The sequence below is a fragment of the Etheostoma cragini genome, chromosome 21, assembly GCF_013103735.1.
Source record: "Etheostoma cragini isolate CJK2018 chromosome 21, CSU_Ecrag_1.0, whole genome shotgun sequence".
NCBI lineage: Eukaryota > Metazoa > Chordata > Actinopteri > Perciformes > Percidae > Etheostoma > Etheostoma cragini.
In genome coordinates, this window is record NC_048427.1 from 20,864,484 (window position 1) to 20,883,177 (window position 18,694).

The 18,694-nt window shown below is 42.9% G+C and overlaps 2 long non-coding RNA genes across 2 annotated transcripts in view; one reads left to right on the plus strand and one right to left on the minus strand.

Moving 5' to 3' along the window:
* LOC117937368 overlaps nt 1-12,449 on the minus strand; it is an 18,000-nt gene extending 5,551 nt beyond the window's left edge. Inside the window, exons 1-2 of the long non-coding RNA XR_004655135.1 lie at nt 12,334-12,449; nt 10,204-10,207 (exon numbers count right to left, since the gene is read on the minus strand). This is a non-coding gene — a long non-coding RNA (uncharacterized LOC117937368). The remainder of the gene's footprint in view (nt 1-10,203; nt 10,208-12,333) is intronic.
* The window catches only part of LOC117937367, a 16,562-nt gene extending 2,744 nt beyond the window's left edge, over nt 1-13,818 (plus strand). Inside the window, exons 2-3 of the long non-coding RNA XR_004655134.1 lie at nt 3,382-3,384; nt 13,808-13,818. This is a non-coding gene — a long non-coding RNA (uncharacterized LOC117937367). The remainder of the gene's footprint in view (nt 1-3,381; nt 3,385-13,807) is intronic.
* Nucleotides 13,819-18,694: the final 4,876 nt, after the last annotated feature.

Genomic DNA, 18,694 nt, shown 5'->3' on the forward strand with positions numbered 1-18,694 from the left:
AAGCACCGTGGCTCCGTTTGGAGCTTAGCCCCGCCCAAGACGATTATGATTTGTTTAAAGAAATGCCAATAAACCAGAGAACGTTTTTCTCCCATCACTGCTGTGTAGACTTACCAGACCCTCCTCTGAAGTGGTGTGGAGGAAGGTCTGGCAATGCAAGACTAGAACCCGGGCTGCAGCCAAGGATTCAGCCCAGGTGGGCGCACGCTCCACCAAGGTACATAAGATTGGTCCAACCCAAAATACTTGCACATACCCTCTTCACTGCCTTGAAATTGGTTTAATGGACCAATATCTGCATGTGCTGGCCTCGTGAGCAAAACACAGATGTTCAGATGTTTACATAGGGATGTTAAATCATGGACTGGGTCGATCGCATCGTAACGTTTGCAGCGGAAACAAACTAATATTTTGATAAACCCTTGGTAGTGTCTTGTGGTCTTGAAATCCAAAGTATTCTCCTTGTCTTTCCACTCCGTCTGTTTCTCTGCCAGAGACTGGCAAGCCGTGAAAGTTAATAAACTATTGAGAGGGATGGGGGGGGGGGGATCTTGGAATCTTTCTTCATTTTTTCTTTACTTACTTTTGGTATTCTCTTTGTACAGTAGACATATTGCCTTGCTTGATTGCATTGTCGGAACCCCCGAGGGGGGTTGTTAACTCTTCGCAGAGAGAATGAGCTCCCAGGGCCTTTGGGATGTGGAGCGGATGGGGTGCGTTGGGGTGGGGGCCCAATAAGAAATGCTGAGGGAGGCAAAAAAGGTTCTAGGGATGCAAACAGATGAAAAAAAGGAGTCTCTGTGTGTGAGCATGAATATTCAAGTGTGTATGCATAAGGAGATAAAGAGAGGAACAACAGTGTTTCTGTAGTTTTATTACTGTGTGTGTTTCGACATACATGTGAAGCTGACCAGGAACGTTTTGAATTCCTGATGAATTACCAACAATTAATGATCTAGCTACTGGATAGAGGTTGTAGGCTTTAGCCATGGACATTAACAATAATGGACGAATTGCTAGTTTCAAGTGTTCTTCAATATAGCTTGCCATTCATTTTTATGAATTATGGTCCTATTTATTTTAAAATAGAATAGATTTATGAGGATGGTTAACTGCTCTTCAGATCTCTGCAGGTTATCAGTGAAAACACACCATGACAAAATATTAATTTGATATGAATATAAGATGTGCTGCTCCTGAGTTGTTGTGCATAGAAGACTCAATATTAGTCTGATGCTCCATCCCCCACAGGGGGAAGTCTCTGGGACTTTATCCAAGCTGAGATGCTGTAGGCTGGGCTGAGCTGGGACGGTGTGGCTGCTGTTGGGTAATGGATGTGGTGGTGATGGTGATGGTAGCAGTAGTGGCAACATGGCCGCTCCAGCTGCAATACATGAGGCTGAACAAACACACCTTGCACCTAACTCTAACAAACACACACACACACACACACACACACACACACACACACACACAGCAGCAGGGTGTCTGGTCATGCAGTGCTAATGCAGTCCTGCAGGATGCTGTAATCAGTGTTAGGGCTCTGGTGCGTGTCAAAACACTGAGGAGTGAAATCTCAATCGCAGGATGGGACCTGACGGTGCAGAGAGGGCAAGAGAATGGGAGAACAGGAGCGAGGTGGTGCTGGGGAAACAGAAAAGGCCCGGATTGTGTGATCCAAATGTTACAGCTGGGTGAGGGTGTCAGCCGTGATTGAACAGCAGCAAATCTTTCTCGCTGCCCTTCTGGGACGTTGCAGCAGCAGGAAATCAAACAGGAAAGCCTTTTTTACCCTCTGGTTGTGAATACAAAAGAGAGGATGAAAGAACAGGACTATTGGATAACAATAAATATCTGTTCTTTACTGTCTCTGTCTCTTCCCTGTGATGCGGGTCAATAACAGCGTTTAGTATCAGTGACCTGGGTCCATTATCCGGACCGGGCCACGGGCTGTGCAGTCGGGAGATGTAAAGCATTACTGTCTCCTTGTGTTTCATCTCCCACCACACACTCCGGTGGGACAGTGGGCGGCAGCGGAGCCCTTCCTGTGGCCACAGTCTGCTCTGTGTGATGGAGGGTTATTGTGATATGTCTTTGCGGATATTGACCTTTGGTTGTGGATTTTAAAGTGGGTATCAGTCACTCTTTTGTTGTAAGCCTCGATTGTGATGCCGTTTGATTGGTCAGGTATTTAAGGTGGAATTGACCAGTGGATTTCATAAAAAAAAGATTTTTACTGATGTGTAGATCTATGAATCAGTGAAGTTTTCTGCATTTGGTGAATACATCTCTTTATTGGTAGAATAGTTTTAAATATGGCTACCTGTACTATTTTTGGCATTTTTAGGTGACTATATCATCAGTCAATGATGGAGTGCTATGAAAAGTTCTAAGTGACCCCAAAGACCAGGTGATGTAAATCTTAAGGTTTTAAATGCCCAGACTCATCTGACCCCCCCCCCCCCCCACCAAACAATCAGCACCATGGCTTCTTCTTAGCAGTTAAACATCATTTATTTAACTAGTACAACAAGTAGTAGTTTAAATGTATGTAACTGGGATATTTTGAGACAATATTGTATAATAATAAGTGTAATTAGTCATATTTATATCAAGTTTTTGTACTTTAAAGACACAATGGGAGGGGATTTGGAGTATCTTCAGCTTCAGGTAATATCTGCAGGAATTAGATGTGAAAGACATTTCAATCAAATACTCAGCACTGGATTGGATCTCAGCTTAGAGAATACAGCTATCCAAGATTCCAAAGATGAATGTCATGTCAAAGGTGGTCTCTGACTTTATCTAGAGTACATGCCAGTCTCTTGCCTGTTCAGTTCTCTACTTTGCATGCGGATGTGCACATTTGCAGCGCTCCACGTGGGCGAAGGTCTCCCATTTTGCACAGCATGCCAAGTGGCCCATAAACACAGCTGCATCCTCACACTACCTGCCTCTGAGATCTTCCAAACCTTCCATCCAAAAAAATATGTAGCGGACTCTGTTATGTAACTGACCTGAAATCATTATCTGGGGGCGCCATCCTCCCACCACCTTCATCTCCTGAGCCACCTACTCTGCAATGCTGACTGCTGAGGCCTGGTCAGAGCTGGGCCACCGCCTCCACCTACTACTTCCTGTTGTGTGCGCTCATCGGAGGCCACCAGGCCCTGAGAAAAGCACCGCTGACTGCAGTCAGTCCAGAACAGAGTGGGTGGTCTCAGACAGAGAGGGTGGCAGGGAAAGGGAGACAGGCGTGTGGGAGATGTTAAGGAGCTCATCTGTGTTTACACCACATTTCTGAACTCAATCTTCATCTCCACCAAGAACTGAGTGACATACTGTATATGGTGACATATAGTGAAGTGTGACAATGCACAGAAGGTCAAAATGCTGGAATCCCCAATTCAATCTGGCTGGCATTATTGAAGCACCAGGTAGGAGCTTTTTGTTTATTATTTAAGATTATGTTTGTGGACATTTTTGGCCTTTAATTGGACCGGACAGCTGAAGACATGAAAGGGGAGAGAAGGGAAGAACATGCAGCAAAGGGCCGCAGGCCGGAGTCAAGAACAGTGCAAACACTGGCAGAGAATTGCAAACAACGTTACTTTTTTGTGATTTTAGTTCTTAAAAGAGATTATTTTGCACCTGGTTAAGCACTTAAAGGTCCCAAGACATGGTGCTCTTTTGGTGCTTTTACATAGACCTAGTGGTCCCTAATACTGTATCTGATGTCTCTTTCATATAGACCTTAGTGGTCCCTAATACTGTATCTGAAGTCTCTTTTATATAGACCTTAGTGGTCCCTAATACTGTATCTGAAGTCTCTTTTACATAGACCTTAGTGGTCCCTAATACTGTATCTGAAGTCTCTTTATATAGACCTTAGTGGTCCCTAATACTGTATCTGAAGTCTCTTTATATAGACCTTAGTGGTCCCCTAATACTGTATCTAAAGTCTCTTTATATAGACCTTAGTGGTCCCTAATACTGTATCTGAAGTCTCTTTATATAGACCTTAGTGGTCCCTAATACTGTATCTGAAGTATCTTTTACAGAGACCTTAGTGGTCCCTAATACTGTATCTGAAGTCTCTTTTACAGAGACCTTAGTGGTCCCCTAATACTGAATCTGAAGTCTCTTTATATAGACCTTAGTGGTCCCTAATACTGTATCTGAAGTCTCTTTTACAGAGACCTTAGTGGTCCCCTAATACTGAATCTGAAGTCTCTTTCCCAAAATTCGGCCTTGGTGCAGAATTCCAGCCACTGGAGTCAGTCCCACGGTGAGCATTCCTTAGTGTGTGCCATTTCTGAGTCTGTAGCTTTTGAAGAGGGGCTGGGGGGGCAAGATGGAGGCTGGGTTATAAAGGATCTGTTATCACGGTACAGTGGTGGACTCAAATGCACGACTCAGACAGAAAATAACAGATTACTAGTGTTTATATTCCAAAAAGAATGGAGGCAAAGGTACAGCAGGAGCCGGTTAATAATCATCCTTTGACCACAAACATAGTCCTCTTGGAACCAGGGAGGCAGGTGTTTAGCAATGTATGAGTCCACTCAATAATCTAGGAACAAAGCTCTGGTAACTTGCAGTGCTGCTCCCGTGAGAGTCCTCTCTCTCCCTTTCCAATAGTTGATTGTTAATCTTTATGGCTAACACTATCAGCGCATCCAAATCAGCTGGTCGGTCCAATGGTGCCCAGAGATCCTTCATTTTAGCAGACAAACCACACAGGAAAGTGTCGGATAGAGCAAAAGAGTTCCAGCCACTCTCGGCTGCTAGGGTGCAAAACTCAACGGCATAGTGTGCAACTCTTCGTTTAGCTCGACGTAATCCCAAAGCACGAGGAGCCTCCCTACCAGGAGCGACGTTTTTGGAAAATCTTAGTAAAGGTCTGGGTAATAAGAGTCACATACCACAGATTTTTGGCTCCACTCCGCAGCTGCCCACGACTCGGCTTTCCAAGCAAGGTGAGAGATGATGAACGCATCCTTGGCTCGGTCAGACGGGTAAGCAGCTGCTTGAAGCTCGAAATGAAGTTAAAGCTGAGTCAGGAATGCATGCAATCTCTGGAATGTCCAGAAAACCTCTCTGAGGAAACGGTGACAACAGAGCTGTTGACCCAGTAGATCCGTCTCGAGCTGGTGTTGAAGCAGCGGCAGCCGCGGATCCAATCCCAACACCAGAAACAGCAGCCAATGTCTCCCTTGTGGAAGTCCAGTTGGGTGCCGACAAACCACTGCAGAGGATAAGGAGACAATTAAGTTTTTTACATTAGAGTGACATGACACTGTCATGACACATGACCGAATTAGTAAAAGAAGCGTTATGTCATAAATGTTTAATTTTTTTGTTTATGGTCTTTACTGATCCCCTATGGGAAATTACATTGTACACACATGCCCTAATGGAGAAATGTCAGAGTGGGTGGGCTGGGATTGCCTTGCTCAAGAGGACCGGAAGGTCAACTGGGAACTCTCCACCTCCACATTCCGGTCCGTACAGGGACTTGAACCAGCGACCCTCCAGTTCCCAACCCAACTACCTGCGGATTGATCTATTGCCACCCCTCAATTTATGTTTTATGGCATGTTCATGACATGTATGCCATGTCATGCCACTCTAATGTAGATACATTCCAGTAAAGAGTATCCTGTGTACGTATTAGCTGGTTACAGTCCACTCATCCCTCCACGCAGATCTGATGCTTTCAGCTCTACAGTGTAGTGCGAGCGTGTTTCATCCTTTATTCACGAAGCCTGTTTCCATTGCGCTTTGTGGCAGTTGGTTACCTTCTTGATTTTTCAGCAAACAAACTGCATACAGGAAAGTTCAGGGTCTGTAGTTTTAACCTGATGTGAACCTGCAAGGCAACACAGCGACTTCTGTAAAGAGACGTTTAAGCCAATGATCACAAAGCTCGACTTCTTTCATGGGAGTAAACCGCCGGTGTGAGCCTGACGTGACAGAGAGACCTTTACTATGTCACACAGTTTCATCCTGTGACATGTTCTCTCTTCATTTTCTGAGAATATAACCTGTTTAAAAACTTTTACCTTACAAACCTCTTACACTACTTGTCCTTAAATGCCCCCTGCCCTTTAAAAAAAAATCGTTTATATTTGATGGAGGGCTCGTATAACTGCACATACCAACTATACAATTTTGTTATTGCTGTAGTCAACATGAAAATGCTTAGACCTTTCAAACCATTTCTTTCACTGAAGGTAAATTGAATTGATATGAATCACCAGCATCTGCACCCTTTAGCTCTCCCTCCACTCCATTACTTTCAAATTGACCTCTGACATTTCTTTGTGTGGGAGATAGATGCTTCACATCCCTCTGCAGTGCAACTGGCTTCCTGGCAGCGTAGCCAGAGAGGACTGGTTGGGAGAATCCAGAGAGCAGGGGATGATAATCAAATCTGCTGAGTTTGACATGATAAAATGACCATTTGCACTCCGAAGCATTGAGGCTCCGCTGCTTTGTTTCAAGTGAGCCAAACAAATCTTACATGCACAGAAAAGGTTGACTATCCGCGATGCTGGGAGAAGGGAACAGTGAAAATCCACTTCAATTTAGGGTTGTGTATCTTTCCTTCACAGAGAATTCAATAGGTGTACATGTTGAGGGGGACAACGGGGATATATCCCCCTAAATATTTAGAAGAGGTAGATGTATCCGCCTTCAAAACAATGTGAAAGATGTGGCCGGGTTGGTTCAGTGGGTAGAGCAGGAGCACATATACTTTGAGGTTTATGCTTTGATGCAGAGGTCCAGGGTTTGAGTCTGACCTGTTATGGTTTCTCTCCCTTTTGGCACCTAGATCTCCTATCAAATACAGGTGGAAAAGCCCCAAAAATAATCGTTTTGGGTAGAGTGAGCAGGATTTCATCCTAGTCATAACCGTTCATAATTTGGTCATAAACAACTTTGCTGTTCCATTCATTTGTTTGACATGCTTCTTCTTCATCCTCTGTTTGTCTCTTCCAGTTACAAAAGCCACATATATGCATTTTCACAAGGTTTGGGCTCACTTAGAAATTTCCATTGCACTCCATTGCAGACAGAATACCAGCTGAGATCAATTTAATTCAATTTTGTAGTATCAAATACAGATAGAGTAGCTCTAGACCCCACTCTATAATTTACAAAGCAAATTGACAATTATAAAGATAATGGAACAGGGACTAAAAAGCGCTAGTCGTAGTAGTTCACGCCACAGATCAGTTACATTTATTTCACCAGGGCAGTAGTTTTCAGGTTACCTCATGTACTGGTTCTCCAATGTTTCCTCAGTAAGTGTAAAAAAAAAAAGTTATATCAGAAAAGTTAACAGAATGTGTCTTAGGAATGGTTGCTGATAATGGCCAATGTAGATATTACATTAAAGATCAGCACCCCCACTCAGATCAGCTGGTATTCTGTCTAAAATGGAGTGGTATGAAAATGTGTAAGTGACCCCAAACTGACCATTGTTATACAGTGTATATATATATCACAGCTTTATTAATGCAGGGAGGGTCAATTGAGATCAAGCTCTCCTTTCCAGTGACGCCCTGATTATGCGTAAAACATGCCCACCTGGTCGCTGTAAATACTCGGCACAGTGAGCGGCTCTATTCACACATCAGCCCGTTACAAGGGCTTTGGACTAGCGAGGTAGCAGGCTGAGGACCATTTGATCCAACTGATTCGGACATTTGTGCTCTGACATACAGCTCTGCCGGGGAGTGTGTAGATAACTTCATGTTTGCAGTGCATGTTAATGTAGGTTCATCATAACGAGCAACTCATTTTACATTTTGCCCATGGTTATTACTAACTTACCGATTGGTAGCCAAATTAACCACGATTGTTGTGCCAGTCTGTGAAAGACTGTTAATGTCTTCAGGGGCTGGGACCCCCTACATTCAATGGATTGCCTGCTTTTTTGTCCCCGAATGGGAGATAGGTCTCCATGAATCCATGCAATATTTAGTCGTTGGCTGTGGTTTTGTGTGGCCATATCTCTCCTATTGGTTGTCCAATAGGTTAATCATCATTTTATTCAATATTGACTTATTTGATATTTTGAAAATATCCCAAGACAGCCCAATGCAGGCCCCTGAGCTCCCCCCTTAGCAAAAATCGCTCAATATGGCAACAATTAAATATATTAGAATCCAGTATTGGAGCTTCTCAGTAGCCTTTTTTCCCCTAGCACAAATCAACGCAACTCCAATCAATATCCATTTTCATAGTGAGATGATCACTCAAATCTCTCTTTAAAGTGTGACAATATGAACATACCCGGTGGTAGATTAAAATGTTTATGAGGCTCTTTCCCCACAGTCGTCTCTGTTGAGATGGGCTAGTTTCCATATGTAAATGGCTCGCACTCTGCTCCCTCTCCATGGCAGTAAACGTGATTAAAGTTCTGTTCCAGGCTTCTACTGAGGGATTGCCCCACTTCAGCGCAATTTTACATGGCAGCAGATGAACGATCTCACTCACTGACGGAGTTACACAGCTCTGGCAAATCCATCACGCTGGCTGAATGTAGACATCCATACCAAAAAGAGGGAGCGGCAAGGTTACAGTTGCTGGCACACTCAATCTCAGTGAGGGAAAAGACCCACGTGTCTATTTCTCTTCATCACTCAGTTGCAAATAAAATGCATCCATCAAGAGCCTGACAGCCCTCAGAAGATAAGTAACTGCTTGCATAATCAGTACCTCGCAAAGTTCATGCTAACTGTCCGCTAAGACTCACTGCTGCTTAGCCAGCTGGTGACTTTTGCCATGTAGGTGTGTTTTTGTGTCCTATGTGTCGACCTTGTGTATTTGCATCTGAAGCAGCCTTTAAATGGACCGCTATAGAAACATTCATAGAAGCTTTTCATCGTTTTCATAGAACGACTACTCCAAGGTCTTAATCCTTCATGTTGTCCTCGGGTCAAATTGACCCGTTGTCCTATTTCAATGTTCTTTTTATTCCCCAAAATAACATGATTGATTCCACCCAACGCTCTTTGCCAAGTACAAATCTGTACTTTCATTAATTTTGGGGCGTCTTATTCAAAATTATATACATAGCATTGAGTAAAAGTTGACATATTCCAGTCTGTGATTATCATCTACATCCATTCCTTTAATTTTAGTCTCAATAATTCCTAATTTCTGCTTTTCTAACTCAAACATTAGGTAGAATTTCCTATATGAGGTTTATTGACCATAAATTCAAAAAATAACTTTAAAACTAAAGTTAATAAGTTAGTGTTACGTAGTGTTGAAAACATAAAAAAAAGTGACAAATGTTAAAAAAAAGGGACAAAAATGTAAGAAAAATTTTAAAAAAGTGTTGATTTTAAATTTTGACAAAAATACAACACAAGGGTTAACAATCACCATTCACACACAATCACACACTGGGGGCCACCTGCTCATCAGATACACACTCACACACATTTACACTCCGATGGGGCAGCATCGGGGGCAACTCGGGGTTCAGGGTCCTGCCCAAGGACATTTTGACGTGGGACTGCAGGGTCCACTTTCTGCTTGAAAGTAGACCCTGGTTTAAGTTTTGATTCTTTTTTTTGTTAGGAATATGGCCAAACTTTTTTTCAAATGAAAAATGGATGTATGCATAAACAAAACACAAAACGTATTCTGTGTCATAGCTGCCCCCCCCCCCCCCCCCCTCGGTCTTGTGCCTCTAGCTGCTGGCTATCTCTCATGCCTTAGTATTATTATTGAGTTTACAGGGAGGAATCTGGATGCTTCTGTGTGCTCTCCATCTCCCTGGGAAACCTCTGAGGGACCAATCAGTGACTCGGTCTAAAAACAAAGCTTCTGTCCTTCTCGCAGCCATTCCTTAATTCCATCTCTCCTACGAAACATTCAGAAGCAGTAAAAGTAGGACTAAAGGATGGAAATGCATTGTTTTCAGATGCTTATTTCAGAAACTGCTCCCTGTGAAACCATTTCTCATAGATCTCACCAGTATTACAGGGTTTCCATGTGTGACGCCAAAACCAACTCCAGGCACTTAAGTGGGTTATTAAAAAACGAAATCTTTTAAAAAGGTGATATATGCCACACACTCCGAGCACAGCCAAGCAGGGAATGAACTCACACTGCCTCTGTGTGTTCTGTGAACCCAGATCTCTTCGTTCATGTTAGCGCATGTGAGTCACAGCGGTGGACCCTGCTCACTACTCACACCCGTGTTTATGCAGTCAAGACCACATGAACCCAGACCAAGTCACCACTAAGACAAGAGTGTTTTGAGACCAAGACCAGGACTAGAGTCCCACACATAAAATGTGTGAAACGCTAACAACAAGAACTCCTCAAACTGATCTGAAAGGTCCACATTTCCATTAAAAAAAAACACCCAATGAAAAGAAAAATCTCCTTATGGTAGAGGTGACCACATGTCAGTACCAACGATTTGGTGTGTTAAGGGGGGCGGGAAGAACAGGGTTAACATTAGACTCTACACTGTTACAAATTTAACGGAAAATTTACAGTAACTTACTTTACAGTAAATTATTTTTACAGTAAAGGTACTGTACTTCCATTTATAGCATTTTATGTATTTATTGTAAAATACACATAGAAAAACAAACACAGTATAAGATAAAAAAGTCAAAATACATGAGTTTACTATTTGAGATTGATCATTACCAGTGTGATGAGATTGATCCACACCATACATACTTACATACATGTAAGACAGCAGCACACACACACACAAGCACGACAGAGACGGAGTGCTGTGTGGCTGGATTTTCAGGCCAAAAAAGACACAATATACAGTGGTAATACAACATATATATACATATGCATATCTCACTACCAAATATTGCAGTATCACACACCACTACCAGCAGGTCCCTGTGTCCAATGTCCCCAAACAGCAAACCCGAACATTTCCCTGAGAGTTCCAGACGATGTAGAGCATCCGATGCTGGTCTGCTCTGACGTTCCTGTCTCTCGGTGTTGGCCCGCCTGGTCCTTCCGATCTATCTGGAACATGTAATCCAGCTTTCTGTAGCGCGCAGACAGCTGGGTTACTCTCTGCCTCTTTGGTGAAGGAGGAAACACATGTAGTGGTTAGATACGCGGGGCCACTCTTCACACAACAGCAGTGAGACCCGAGCCTGAACCCTGCAAAATGAATGTTAACTGTAACTGAAACGAACAAGCATGCAATTGAGATGTTTGTATCACTTGGGCTGCATTAGGGGCCGGCTGGCACCGGGACCAGGAAATGCTTCTCTGCAAGTCTATTATCCTTTGTGGGGCCAAAGTAGATTGGAAGTTGCAGCTGGCGCAACAAAATGAGATTTATCTCTTTGGAACAGAAAAAGATTTTTTTTTTGTGTCACTGGCTCCGTTAGTGGGGGGATGGGGGTGTGAAGGGGGGGTGGGGGTGTGGAAGGAGTTGTGGGATAGACTAGAAAAGAAGTGAAAAGAGATGCACACCAGGGAAATTACTTCCTACTAATTGTGGGTTGGACAATTTAATCCTGTCATAAAAAGAGCCCTGGAGAGCCGGTGAGCACAGGGAACGTTTTTATTGACTGAAGCCGTCTGATTTTTGAGTAAATTAAACCGGACAAAACAAACCCAAACAGCCGCTGGAGAGCTTATTGGTGATTGGTTCATCCAGGCAGAATGAATTGGAATAATGAAGGACTCTGGTGCTGCTGTCTGATATCTGAGAAATATTCGTTTTGAGGGAAACCTCTGAGTCAAGTCATTACCGGAACATCAGCAGAACAAATACAGAGATATTTCATAATAATCTGTCAACATTGGTGCTCTGTCCTAATGTGGACTGACCAGTTTTTGCATGCTTACCCCATATCCAAGCCCACTGGGCTTCCATTACAAGATATCTTAATGCATGTGGTCATGATTTAGTCACTTTCTATCCATGTTAAACAACATCCAGAATATCTCACAGTCATCAGAGAGGGTTCTCTGGGATAGAGTGCCTGAGGAGGGGGGGTGAGGGTCTACCGACCTTACTCCACAGCACTGCGGAGCAAGGTCCGGCTCGTCCACACAGCATTCTGGGATAGGAGTATAAACACTCACGCCAAACCAATTCCAATCGTCTTGGGTGGCGCTGAGCTCTGGAGGCCGCCGCACAAAGAACTCACTGAGACGAACGTTGTTCAAAACGTTCAGACAACGTTGTCCAAAACGTTCAGACAACGTTGTCCAAACCACTGGTGACCAACAGGTAGTTAGTGTGAAGTACATCCTGTCACTGGGGATCAGCTTTTAGAGGACATGGATGAGCTTTGTTCTGCTTACAGTCACTGGTGAAATGGAACTAAGTACATCTACTCCAGTACTGTACTTAAGTCCAAATGTTAAGGTACTTGTACTTTACTTGAGTCTTTTCTTTTCATGCCACTTTCTACTTCTACTCTGCTACATTTTAGAGATAAATATTCTACTTTTTACTCCAATTTTCATCTGACAGCTTTAGTTACTAGTTACTTTATTTACTAGTTACTTTAGTTACTAGTTACTTTGCACATTAAGATTCCTGCACACAAAACAGATGTCATTTATCAAATCTGATGTTTATTATAAAGTAACCTAGCAACAATATAACGGCTCCAGGTCCAGCTGAGATGATGATGTCATTAAACACACAGCTTTACTCTTTCTACAATGGGAGGATTTTCTTTGCATTGAGTACTTTTACTTTTAATACTTTAAAGATGCAGTGGGTACGCTGCACTTTGGTCCCCCCCCCCCCCCCCCCCCCCCCCCCCACCCCGCTCCATCGTGCACAGCTCTCCTTTTTTGGGGGGCTTTAGCAGAAAGGGAGGAGGGACGGAGAAGTTGCCGATCCCAAATCTTGGATCTTCACAATACTTTAAGTACATTTCACTGATGATGATTACATACTTTTACATTTTTGTTTTTAACCATTTTTTTGACTCAACACCATCATCATAATCCATCTGTCTCCCTAGACTAGGAACACTCTGCCTACTGAAATCAGATGCCCCAGATCTTTAGCATCTTTTATATCCCTTTATAAAGGAAAGTGTTTATGAATATTTATCATGCTGTTGGGCTTTATCTTCCAGGGCTGTCTTGCCTAATCAACGTACTACGTATATGTGCAAGTACGTACAGTTTCTGTTTATACAATATGTATGTATACGTGTATATATATTTTATACAATTCATTTTCTCAGGTGTCTTATGATACCTCCATTTCTTGTCTTTTACTTCATTGTTGTCGGTTTCGTTGCTCATGGTTTTTATCTGCTGTGTTTCTGGAAAGCACTTTGTAATCATGTTAAGAAAAGTGCTGTATTAATATTCAGCGGCAGACGTCAGCAGAACCAGATTCGGTGGGAGCCTGGACCGCTCTGCAAGTCGAGAAAACACACGCAAAACATCTAAGCGCCTGTACTCCGGAGATGCATTTGAAAACCAACAGGGGTTGATGACACGGCGCGCCTCACCACAGTTTACGAGCCGAGACAAAGAGTGTGTTTTCTACCCCGAGTTTCCACCAATAACAATGGCTCGCTGATTGATGAGAATAACCGAATAGTCTCTGATGCTTTCTGCTGAATTCGGGACGCCCGGTGGTTTCGGCAGGTGTGACGAGTCCCCGGATCTTCACCTTCTACTTTGTGTCTGTGTTTACTGTTAGCTGTGCCTTCTCTGCAGGGGAAGGTGGGTTGTTTTTTCTGCCCGCCTCAGCAGCCATTCCTCTCTCTGCTAATTAAAACCCATCCTTGGCCCCCCCTTCACCTGCTCACAGGTAGCTGAGCTGGGGCGTCGAGTTAGTAGAGCAACATCTTCGCAACATTAAAATACCACTTAGCAAGAAAAATAGCTATTAGCACATCCAGACTCCATTGACAGTAATTTGTGTTCAGACAAATCCCATCTCCCATTAAGAAAAAGAACTCATTTGACGTAAACTAGTCTATAAGTATAACACTACCGATTATAGTAAGTACATAATGCAGTTGGTGTTATTGTTCCAACGTGTTGTGTATGGAATTGAAAAAGGCAATTATTAAAGAAGATATCTTTTAGGGGGATGTCTGGACCCACACCTTCTACACGGATGGAGGTTGAAAGCACTTCTCTAATTTGTGTTCAACAGAGACAACAGTGTTAGTACAAAGATAAACTCGGATAGTAAAGGCTCACTAGAGAACCGGAGAGTCTGGCTGAGAGTAGTTACCACATGGTACACTGCAACAAACTGGATCTCAGGAGTACTGGTACTGGAGCTTGATTGATGGCATGGCAGGCTCCAGTTTTTCTGCCGTGGGTGGGGGTAATTGCTAGATCCTATCAGCTAGACGTGTTAACGTGGTTAGGTCTAGGAATGACGAGTGGTCAGGTTGACTGTAAATTAAGGTATCTTAATCATAATTTCTTACATACGGTATATTCTGAGGAATTGGAGTGTTATTATGATGAACTAAGCATTACTTCTGCATTAATTCATGTTTGTGTGTATATATATATATATGTGTGTGTGTGTGTGTGTTTGTTTTGTACCTATCTACAGTACACACGATATGGGCGGCAGAGCCTCCTGCTTGTCTGATCTAAATGACAGCATTGCACTGTGGGATATATATGCCCTCGTAGTGTCCTGTCTTAAATCCTACTGTAGTATTTCACTGTTCAGAAAACACGTATTGGCTTAATTCAAAATCCATCCAGAAGAGGCACCGTGATTGGTCCTCGGGACATGCCCGGCAGGGTCATAAGCCTCCGTGCAGCGCACGCGTGGAGGCATCAATCATTTTCCTTCTGGTCAGAGGCGCAACGGAGGCGAGCACTTTGTGTTATAGATTCTTTAAGACTAGTAATAACTTCACGAATGGAAACATGTGGTTTTTTTTTTGTGATTCCTGTGTTGCTTTTATTTGTTAAATTTTACGCGTGGCAGTCCAGAATGTTCAGTTGTGCTTTAGCTTTATGTGACTGAAATGGATTTGCTCTACTTGAAGTAAATAAGTGATAATAAGTAAATAATATGGCCTTATGTAATCCTGCAGTGTTATCACTCTGCGCTTGCTTTTTGATCATTACAATAATAAAAAATGATCATCTTGAAACAGAAAATGTACTGTTCTCTGCATCACATGAATTATGAAAAGGTAACTAAGTGGTCTTGAAGACAAGTCCCGGTCTTGGAATCCTTCAGGTTTCCAGCATCCACAATCTCTCAGGACCTGAAGTGGATGTCCAACATTTATGTACTATACATGTTTTATTCACGTTATATCTTATTGCCATATTTAAAGTTGCACTAGTTTGTCTCAGATTCTCATTTTGCTTCTTTTTCCATGTTTGATTTCTTTCATATGCATATTTAATGAGCCTTCTTGGAGGAAGAGACCCAAGATCTTCATTGACAAGGTCTGCTTCTGTAATCGTGTAATTCAACTTGAAACTTGAAAGACATGTTTTATTCATGTCATTATATATTTAAAAGGTCCCATGGCATGACAATTTCACTTTAAGTTTTTTAACATTAATATGAGTTCCCCCAGCCGGCCTATGCCCCCCCCCCAGTGGCTAGAAATCGTGATAGGAGTAAACCGAGTCCTGGGTATCCTGCTGTTCCTTTTGAGAAAATGAAAGCTCAGATGGTCCGATCTAGGATCTTGCTCCTTATGAGGTCATAAGGGGCAAGGTTACCTCCCCTTTCTCTGCTTCCAGAGAATTTGGCCCACCCATGAGAGAGAGAGGTCATGGCTTTCAAACGGGCAAAGGTGGCAATTGGTCAAGACCACACCCCCAGCCTCCACCTTGCTCCCCCCCTCTCCACCTCAAAAGCTACAGACTCAGATATAGCACATACTAAGGAAAGCTCATTGTGGGACTGGCTCTAGTGGCTGGAATTCTGGACCAAGGCAGAATTTTTGGGAAAGAGACTTCAGATACAGTATTAGGGGACCACTAAGGTCTATATAAAAGAGACTTCAGATACAGTATTAGGGACCACTAAGGTCTATATAAAAGAGACTTCAGATACAGTATTAGGGACCACTAAGGTCTATATAAAAGAGACTTCAGATACAGTATTAGGGGACCACTAAGGTCTATATAAAAGAGACTTCAGATCCAGTATTAGGGGACCAACACGCATCCAAAGAGCACCATGTCATGGGATCTTTATTGTACTGTATTTATTGGAGCTCCATATCTATGTAGCCCACTTAGTATCCATTTCATACCAGCAGACTACTACATTTATTCAGTAATGCAACATTTCTCATATTTTTACAGTTCATCACTCAGCGAGTCATTATGTTAGTTGTTATATTAGTATGGTATCCAACTTCAAATTACAGGGTTTTATTATATTTAATGAAAAGTGTGGTGTTCAACTTCTAATAACAGCTGCTTTCTCTATATTTTTCATTTATATTTCATTTTGATTGCTGTCTCTATACATAATGACAAGTATGGCATCCAACTTCCAATAACAGGGTTTTGATATATTTAATGACAAAGTGAACCGATTTAAATGTGACCCATCTTTAGAGGAGTATCTCCATCCAGTGCAGTTATCCTCCACAGCCTGAATTGATCTTTTTTCCTTTCTGCGGGGGCTGGGGAGGGATTTCTGCAGCCTGTGTAGCCTTGGGCGTGCTTTCGGGGGGCTTTGGGTTCAGGCTTTGAAGCTAGCTGTGAGGGCCTGACCACTGCAGCTTCTGGATGCACGTGTGTGTGCGTGTGTGTGTGTGTGTGTATGTGTGTGTGTGTGTGTGTGAGTGACACTGCCTGACAGAATTGTGAATGTGAGTCTGCATGGTGAAGCACATTCACAAACTTTCCATGTGCTTCATCTAAACAGTGTTGTGTCATATGTGTCATAAGACATCTCATCTCTGTCCTCATCAAGTTCTATTCCCCATGAGGGTCTCATTAGTCAGGGTGATGGAGGGGGATTTTCCTCCAAAGGTGGGGTGGTTACTTAGCTGAAGCGATCCATGTCAACGTGTCTGATTCTCCCGTGACAGATAGCTTATTCCTTCCTGCCTACAAACCCCAAATCAGAAGACGTTGGGACATGAACTGTAAATAAAACCAGAATACGATGATTTGCTTTTAAACCTGTATGCAATTGATAACACTGCAAAGACAAGATAGTTAATGGTTAACCGGAAAAACATTATTTTATAGCAAATACTCGTTCAATTTGAATTTGATGCGTGCAACACGTTCCAAAACTGCTGGGACAGGACTGTGTTACATCACCTTTCTCTTTTAACAACACTCACTAAGCATTTGGGAACCGAGGACACTAATTGTTGAAGCTTTGTAGGTGGAATTCTCTCATTTTCGCTTGATGGAGATTAGTTGCTCAACAGTCTGGGGTCTTTGTTTTTGTATGATTCCTAATGCGAGACACGTTTTCAATGGGAGACAGGTCTGGACTAGTCTGGCGATTGGTTCTGGGAGATTCAGAGTGGCTCTGGGAAGATCCAACGATTTTAACCTTCAACTGAGGACCTTCAAGGAAACACTTGTCAACGAAGAGAGGCCAGACTCTCTGGACTAATGAAATGGTCCAGGCTTTTGGACCAGAGTCTGGTTGGACCAGAATCTGGTTGGACCAGGATAATGGACCAGAGTCTGGGAGGCCCAGGCTGATGTACCAGAGTCTGGTAGGACCAGACTAATGGACCAGAGTCTAGTAGGACCAGGCTAATGGACCAGAGTCTGGTAGGACCAGGCTAATGGACCAGAGTCTAGTAGGACCAGGCTAATGGACCAGAGTCTGGTAGGACCAGGCTAATGGACCAGAGTCTGGTAGGACCAGGTTAATGGACCAGAGTCTGGTAGGACCAGGGTAGGTATTGCATAGTGCACATTAGCCGATAGAGCGCCGTTTACGCTGTTATAATTTGATGGAACACTAAAAGGACTCTTAAAACATTATTTTTAGGTAGAAAAGAATCTTTGGTGTTGCATTAACTGACAATGGTTCTCTGAAGTCTTCCTGAGCCCATCCTTTTACACAATGATGTTGCCCCCTGAGGGAGTGAACGGGGGTTCACTGCTGGTTTTCGTCCTTGCCGGTTACGTTCAGAGATTTCTCCAGAATCTCTGGATCTTTTGACGATATTATGGACTGTAGATGAGGAAATCTCTAAATTCCTTACACTTGTACATTGACACAGGTTGTTCTCAACTGTTGGTCTATCATCTCACACAGTTGTTCACAAAATGGTGGACCTCGCCCCCCCCCCTGGCTCCTTTGACACCCAGGCAATAACCTGCTGGTTGTTGATCGGTCCTCAACGTTTGCTGATCTTTTGTTCCTTCGTCGTCCCTGTCCCAACTTTTTTGGAACGTGTTCCAGGCATCAAATTCAAAAGGAGTGAATATTTGCAAAATTTGAACATTAAATTGTATCCTTTTAGTGTATTCATTTGAATATACTGTGGGTTGAAAAGGATTTGCAAATCATTGTACTATTGTATAACGCTCCAACTTCATTGGAATGGTTTTTTTTGTACATAGAGATTTATTTTCCTATCCTGCTTTTCACCAACCATTTTGAAAATTTCGTACAGCTCCATAGTTGCCCCATTTCTTTCCTCCATAACCTGTTTCATACTGATGTTCAGATTTCCCTGAATGATAGGCGGGCAGAGCTTAAGAATGG